This window comes from Amblyomma mixtum, chromosome 3 (genome assembly GCF_055824585.1).
Source record: "Amblyomma mixtum isolate Tamu chromosome 3, ASM5582458v1, whole genome shotgun sequence".
In the NCBI taxonomy this organism is placed as follows: domain Eukaryota; kingdom Metazoa; phylum Arthropoda; class Arachnida; order Ixodida; family Ixodidae; genus Amblyomma; species Amblyomma mixtum.
In genome coordinates, this window is record NC_143014.1 from 67,247,592 (window position 1) to 67,255,302 (window position 7,711).

Consider the following 7,711-nt stretch of genomic DNA (forward strand, 5'->3'; position numbering starts at 1 on the left):
AACATTTCAGCAGCGCCGAGCTCACATGTTGCTTTATGAAGTGCACCCCAAACCAGGCATTAGTATGTTTCAGGCCATATTCAGCGTGGCAGTATAATAGACATGCACAATACCAAGCACATAAGATGGAAGCTTGAGCATGTTGGTGTGTCATTACCGTTGCAGCACAAGAGACGAGAACGAGAGACGAGTACACAGATAGCGCCGTGTCTGTGTACTGGTCTCGTTCTCGTCTTTTGCGCTGCAACGATAATGCTAAATTTAACTGAAGCAACAAGTTATATGTACACCGTTAGCAGATACGGTTGCTTTGACGTCGTATTTGTCAAAGTATTTTTATACTGCGTGTGTATGTGTCGGACATAGCACTCAGTGGGAGCACATATTGCACTGCTGGACGAGACTACTGCAGAAATCATGCGTCTTTCCTCTCCTCATAACCTTCTTTCTCTCCTCCTCGTAACGCTGTGCGCGACACAGCTCGACTACACGACTCCGCGGGCGCGGCGGCCGCGTTTAGATGGAGGTGAAGCTCAAAAGGCGCCCATTTGCTGTGCAATGTCAGTGCACGTTAAAGATCCCCAGGTGATCGAAATTATTCCGCAGCCCTCCACTACGGCGCCTCTTCTCTCATTCCCATCTTCCTCCCTTGCCTTACGGAGCGCTTGAGGTGTCCACCGCTATGCGGTGCAGTTAATGCGCCTTTCAATTTCCGATAACCAATCTTTTTTTTTTTTTACACGACTGCGCCTTTCCTCTCCCACAGAAGCCCGTGCGTTCTGTCGAGGCACCGCTCGACGGGCGACTTTTCCTCTCCAGTACAGGCCCCTTTAACTGGCAACTAAGAGGCTTTAGAATTCTACGATATTAAAGGGGTCGAACGTGTGAAAGCTGCAGGTAAAGCATGCGAAGTCTTTTGTGTGCTAACGTTTAGAAGGATGAAGTAATCGCCGAATAAAGCTTTTTTTTTTTCGCCGACACAGAAAGGTTTGTTCGGAGGAAGAAAACCAGTGCCACCGAAGTTAAAGGCCGCGATACGTTGTTGGGCAGCATTGGAAAAAACAGAACGGGCAGCGGAAGTCTGATGCGTCGCAAACAATGACGTCATCATCTAGTTTCTCCGCACTCCTCTGATGCTGTGAGAAGTCTGAAGATAGCCGTGTCTTTAATAAGCGGTTACGTGATCACTTTAAACGCTAGAGCAAAACAAATTGATATGCTTACCTCCCTCGGTATGGTACCCTCGGTTTGGCGACGTTGCTGTCGGCGTTACCTGTAGGAGGATGAAGAGGAAAGTTGAAAGGAGGAAGAGTGGAGAGTGAAAGCACCCCGAAGAAGGAGAACGAGGTTATAACAGGCAAAAAGAGGTTCGTGGGGCGCAGTACGAACGCACTCCCCGCTCTTAGATCACATGACTGCACGGCGCATCTGACTGGCTGCACAACGTGCGACCAAGGTAGCCGCATTGATGAAAGAGGAGGTCAGAATACTTGAAAAGAAGTTCTTGGGGTGCAACGGACGCCAGGATGACGCAATACGTACAACTGCTACGCTGGTCAAACCTATCAGTGATAAAGCATGGTCGTCGAGAAATGGTTTTTTCGCCATGTTCTTCAATTTCGTGTTGCAATTCTGGTAGAGGGGTTCTGGGTATGTATGCAAGACCCAGAAGCGCTCGCGACTGAACCTTACCGTTTGCAGCCAGGTGAACTAACCCCGGTTCATCAACGCACGAGCCGTCGCCTGCTACGGGATCCGCCCGAGTGAGGTGGAATCCATGCGATGCTTTAAAGGGCCACTGACCAGGGTCCGGACATTTTTGAAAAACAAGCCCACTGCATAGATGAGGCATCGAAGATAACCTCTGCAAAATACTAGAGCCATGCGCGCCCCGAAAAGCTGCGAAAATTCAAATCAAAGCCCGTTCGTTCTTTCCTTCCTTCAAAAACGGGCCCAGCCCACTACTCTGCACCCCGCTGACGTCAAGGGGGGCTACTTTCGCTAAAGGCACTCCATTGGTGCATCGTTCTGACTGACGGGAGAAGGTTGGGCGTAGCCTTGGCGTCGCGTCGTCTGCACAACGCTTTCCGCAGCGCCTTCTGTTCTGGCTCATGCCTACAAACCCGCATGAAGGAACAAAAAAAAAAACTGCGGAGGGAGCGTGCGGCGACAGCCTTGAACCCTAGCCATAAAAAGTAAAAAAACAGTAAAACTGAGGGAGTTGGCTCGCCCCCCCCCCCCCCCCCCCCCCCGCCGTGATCCCGTCACGAGACGCTCTGCGTGCGCGCTCCCTTCTCAGTTTCTTTTCTTCTATGCGAGCCCCCCAAAACAAGGTTTTAATTAGTAGTGCAGCAGAGCCTTTCCCTCGCTCGCCCACTTTACCGCTCCGCACACATACCGCTTATCTTTCGTGCATCTTGCGTACGCCTTGACTCCAATGAATGACATATGCTTTGGAGCGGAGAAAAGACACAAACACACAGAACACAAACACGCATGGAGAAAAGCAAACGGGCGGTTGCCGGGTCCGCGCTTCGCCGTGTGTTTCGAACACAACCGACTTCCGCCCCTCCGCTCGTGAAACGGTGGGGAGGCCTAAAAGAAAATGAAAAGGTGGCTCGTTAACTGGGAATGACAAACAGATGTATGAAAGGATGCGCTCGCTAACAAGTCTAGGTGGTCGAGCCGATCGCGCCTCTCGATCGTTCAGTGTGCGGAGAAAATGCAAAAACCAAGAAAAGAATTCTATTGAAGGCGGGGCCATGACGTCGCCCTGTGACGCACTCCACAGACACCACGCCTCCGGCTTACACCGGAGAAGGAAGGGGTGATTTTGCCTTGCCGAGCCTACTCGACGAGGAGCGGGAGAGAAAAATTTCGAGGAGGGAATGGAAGGAGAGGAGGCTCGCTCAAAGTGAGGTAGAGAGTGTCTGCTGGCCGCGGGTGGGCAGGGGGCCTTTAATGTTGTCTTTTCGGGTACTGTATCAGCGAGAGTAGCGCGGCGGTAGTCTATTGATACAGGACCATTTGGGACGTCATAGCTCCAAGAAAAGGAAAATTTTTCTCGACTCCTGCCGTCATCTTTTCAACTGAAGAGAGCATTCCTGCCCACGAAAAACTCTGAACACGAGAGCCAGCGCTCGTATACTGAGACGAAGATTTTCATGCATGCCATGTTGAGTCCTCAGCAGTGCACGCTGCGGGTGTGAGCTGAACGAAGGAAATAATTCGCCTGCAGTACAGGCCAGTAAAACCCTACCGAAAAATAATGTACGCAATGGAACCGCAGTCTGCAAGAAAAATCATATTTCATACCGGTACGGTTTGCGGCAAGCAGGACGAAACGGGTTTGTTCGGGTCCGGTTTAGCGCTCATACCGGAGAGCCGGGGCCTCTTCGGAGTGTTTAAAAGGTTTGACAGAGTATGGTTTACAGCTCATACGTGCAAAAACGTAGTCGTTTGGAGCTTAAACTGGTTTAACAGTGTCCGGTGTAGCGCTCATACCAGGAGATACATGAGTGGGACTTACTGCACACAGTGCTAGCATTTTCTTACGGTTTCAAGCTTGGAGGCGATCCGATAACTTGCAACGCATAACTGAAAGCAAGAACGTACGTTCACGTCGGCAACGTGAAAATTGGGTTCGAAGATAACCGAAGCACAGCGGTGACCACCGAAATATAAACGTCTAGCTTCAGAGCAAGCCAGGTAGAGCACGAAGTATATCTACGGCGAATGCACCATCATTCTGGATTGGCCTAGTGGAAACAGCCGTGCAGAAATTGTTAAACATGAAAAAAAAAAAAAATACTAGCAAGGGACGAATCATGCAGTATGGAAGAAGAAAAAACGAGAACAATCGCCTGTTCTGCACAATTTTTTTCCATGTTTCCCTCGCTGTTCGTAGTTCTTAATATTACTCAATCGAGGTGTCGTTGGTTCAACGCTTTCCGGTGTGTTTACACCGATAAAAACTGAGTAGAAAATGAATTATTGGCGTCGCTGCTCCATTGGCCTGGTGCGAAGCTAAACGGTGCATTATGACAGGAATTTGTGTGCCAGGCAGCTCTATGTGTAGCAAGAATTACGTGCGTTGGTTTCGGTGACTGTGGGCTTCCTTCGTATGTGCGTTCTGAGAGGATGACAAGCAGCTAGAATTGAGAAAATTATGGCATTCTGAGATGTTTCTATTAACGCCGGTGCTTTCATCACGATTCAGGACACCTCCTGATAGCCCGCAAGAAGCTGCAGCACACTTACAGGGCAATCGGCTAGCTACGAATGTAATTTATACACTTGATAAAAGTACGCAAACTGCGAAAAAGGGCAGTGACACTAGAAAACACAAATAATTCACCCAACTCCAGTGCAATGCAAACTTCCTCTATAAGAATGTTTAAGGCAGATTTAATTATGTGCTTAGTAGAGCAATGTCCCTCTGTTTGACATGTCTTGATGTATAACTGTTTAACAGTGTGGTCTATGTTTTATAACGCCTTTGATCCCTTTTTTGGGATAAATGTATTGTTGTAATTAATGTATTATGTGTCCTTTGTTATAATGTTCTGTTAGTGCTATATTTTATTTGCTGCATTGGAATTCTCTGAGTTCTAAGTGCATGCTATTTGTTCTTGTGACAAAAAAATGGTACTGTTCTCGAACAGAGTTCAAGGTTTACCTTTTGTCCCTGACCTTTTAGGTTTCTATGCATGGGAAATCAAGAATAAATAATTGGAATAAATGAATGAGATGAAATAAAATAAAGACATATTCATTCGACCATCCAAAGCGGCTGTCCGAATTCGCGAAGCAGCGAGATATCCATAGCGATCCAATCAGAACTCAGGATCTGAATCTAAATCGCACATTCAAAAGCACTCTTCGGTTTTTCGGAGCCAGAAAACTTGCTCCTGATCGCCGATCGGAATGCAGCATTAATGGGTAACGTGTTCACCTGAGACTCAAAACGTTCGAGTCCTTATGCTGAACTGATTTTTTTCTTATTTTTTCTTTTTATTTACTGCCTCCGTGGTGGTTTAGTGGTTATGGCACTCGACTGCTGACCTGAACGACGCGGGTTCGATCCCGGCCGTGGCGGTCGCACTTCGATGGAGGCGAAATTCTAGAGGCCCGTGTACTGTGCAATGTCAGTGCGCATTAAGGAACCCCAGCTGTTCGAAATTTCCGGGAGCCCTCCACTATGGCATCCCTCATAGCCTGAGTTGCTTTTGGCGTTAACTCCATGATCTACTCTCTATATTTACTCGTTTTATTTTTATTTTCTTAAAATGTATCCTGGTTACTTTGTCGCTCGTAAGGTTTCTTTTTTTTTTTTCAAGTCGTTTTCTCCCCTGCAAACTGGGTCGTCAGTAATACATCCTACAAAACACAGGACCACACTGTTTCAAATAAGCCTTCTTTTTCAATAATTCGGGTTACCCAGTTTTGTATAAATGTTATGCCGTTTTTGTTTTCAATAGGAAAAATATTATTACATGTGATAAATCGAGAGGCGGCAACACGCGGTGCAGCGGTTCACGAATACGTCAATAACGAGAGGGCTAGGTCGTTTCCGCTCCTCAGGCGTAGGGGTTCAGGAGACAGGTATTGCCTGCAGCATAGAGTTTCTTACTATTACCTAGAGGGAAAGCTGGCGGCCCGTCTATGGGAGTTTGCATGGCGACCCATCGAGACCACTTCAGCCACCATGGGCGCACAAAGCATCATGGGGCGGTGAGCTACTTGTTGCGGAACTGCAACTTTTGGCCAAAAAATAATGCAAAAATAAGCGCTATTTGATAATCAAGAATGTCCTAACATTCAATATCTTGTCTAATGATTGCAACAAACGAGCAGAAAAGCATTTAAGTGCAAAGTTTACCCAAAATAAGAGACGACTCGCTCTCCTATTGGCCAAGTAATGAACACTATAAAAACTAATATTTCGTAATTAACAGGCGCATTTTTAAAAGTAAATATGTTTTTAAAAAAAATTTTCTTGCTTAGGTACTTCAAGAAGTTTTTTAATGGCATTTCGGAAAAGTGAAACCTTTTATTGGCGTCGTGTGTCTATGCGTTTTTACTACTATGGTTTTTGCACACTGCGTTCGCGCGAAAGTCGTCTGCGCACACACGAACAGCGTTTTAGGAATGAAACATCTCAGTAGTGCCACTCCGTGTTCCCGAAAAACTACGACTGTTCCGCAACAAGTAGCTCACCGCCCCATGATGCTTTGAGCGTCCATGGTGGCTGAAGGGCAGCGCCGCCAGCTTTCCCTCTAGGTAATAGTAAGAAACTCTATGGCCTGCAGAGAATTATATTTTTTTTTCTTTTTCCGCCACTCCCGCAGTCGGTCACTTGTGCTACTCTTTTTGCTTGTCGCTGTACTAATAGCCACATTTGCCGAACACAGTTGATCAGTGTATGTTACAACATCACGAGTCTATCAAAATCTCAATACCCCACCCTTGAAACCTGCACGTTTTCCCCGACCCATAGAGCCGTGAAATGCACTTTTCAGCAGGAGGGAATAGATCACTTTGTCCCTTCACGATATCATCGTCTGAAAAACGGTGGACTGTGGTAGCAGTTGACTACCTGACATGACACGCAGAAACGGGGTGCACTGCCCGATGCCTACTGTAAAATTATAACACTGTTCTTTGTAACCTATACATAGTTTCACGTCAAGGCGCGACAGACCGAAACAGGCTTCATAGTAGATTTTATACAGACCACCAATAATATTCAATACTCATCAAAAGAGGGCAATACACTATGCGCAGATAAAATTGCTGGTGGTTTAGCTCCGGTTAAGCCCAGTAAGAAGCGATAGCTCCTCTTTTAAAGCTTGGTTGATCTCTTTATTCAGCATACTTCCTACTGTCGTAATTTCGCAGCTCGACGAGCTGCTACGGCGGGGTGTTCGTCGTCTTTCATCGCGCTGCATGTGGCCTGGGGGCGCTACGCGCTCCTCATATTCCCAAGATATGACGTCATCAGTCGCGTGGATCACGTCATGTCACACATGCGATGACGTCAGATATCACACGACCACTCTCTTTTGACCTTGACCTTCGGTACCATGGGGTAGCACACCATAGTAACACCATAAGCTCTTCATGGTCTGACCTCTGGCTCGCTTCAAGGTCAAAACTGAAAGCACGCAAGTTGGATTTACATGGCCTAGTGAAGCTATCGCTCCAAAATACGTAAAAGTGATCAAGAAACTAAGCACACAATACGCCGTCATGAATCTTTTGAATTTTAATCGACGCAGTAACCGTTCTCCTCGTTAGTATAGTGGTCAGTATCCCCGCCTGTCACGCGGGAGACCGGGGTTCGATTCCCCGACGGGGAGTGTCGTTTTTTTTTTCACCTTTTGCTTCAAGGTCAAAACTGAAAGCACAGTGACCTCGGCGTTACATGGCCTAGTGAGGCTATCGCTTCAAATCAACCTGACAAAGTGGCTGAATCCAATCGCCGCGAACATGCTCTCCGCGTACGATCGGGAACACAAGTCTCTGCAGGACGCGCGGGCACCGACACCTGGTATCCCAGCAGTCTGCTGCCGAGTAGGTCTTGGCGCGTCTATTTCATGCTCGTAGTGATGCTCGCCTGCAGACGTGACGGCCTTCGGTTCCCTCAACTCGGAGTGAGAAGCGATGCCGCGCCAGCGCGTCGCTTCTCCGCATTCAGAAAAGCTAGCCT

General features: G+C 47.5%; 1 non-coding gene across 1 annotated transcript; it reads left to right on the plus strand.

Annotated features, from left to right (window-relative positions):
* The first annotated feature begins 7,289 nt into the window (after window positions 1-7,289).
* On the plus strand, window positions 7,290-7,361 carry TRNAD-GUC (transfer RNA aspartic acid (anticodon GUC)). Its single transcript has one exon. It is a non-coding gene; the product is annotated as a tRNA-Asp (tRNA).
* The last annotated feature ends 350 nt before the right edge of the window (window positions 7,362-7,711 follow it).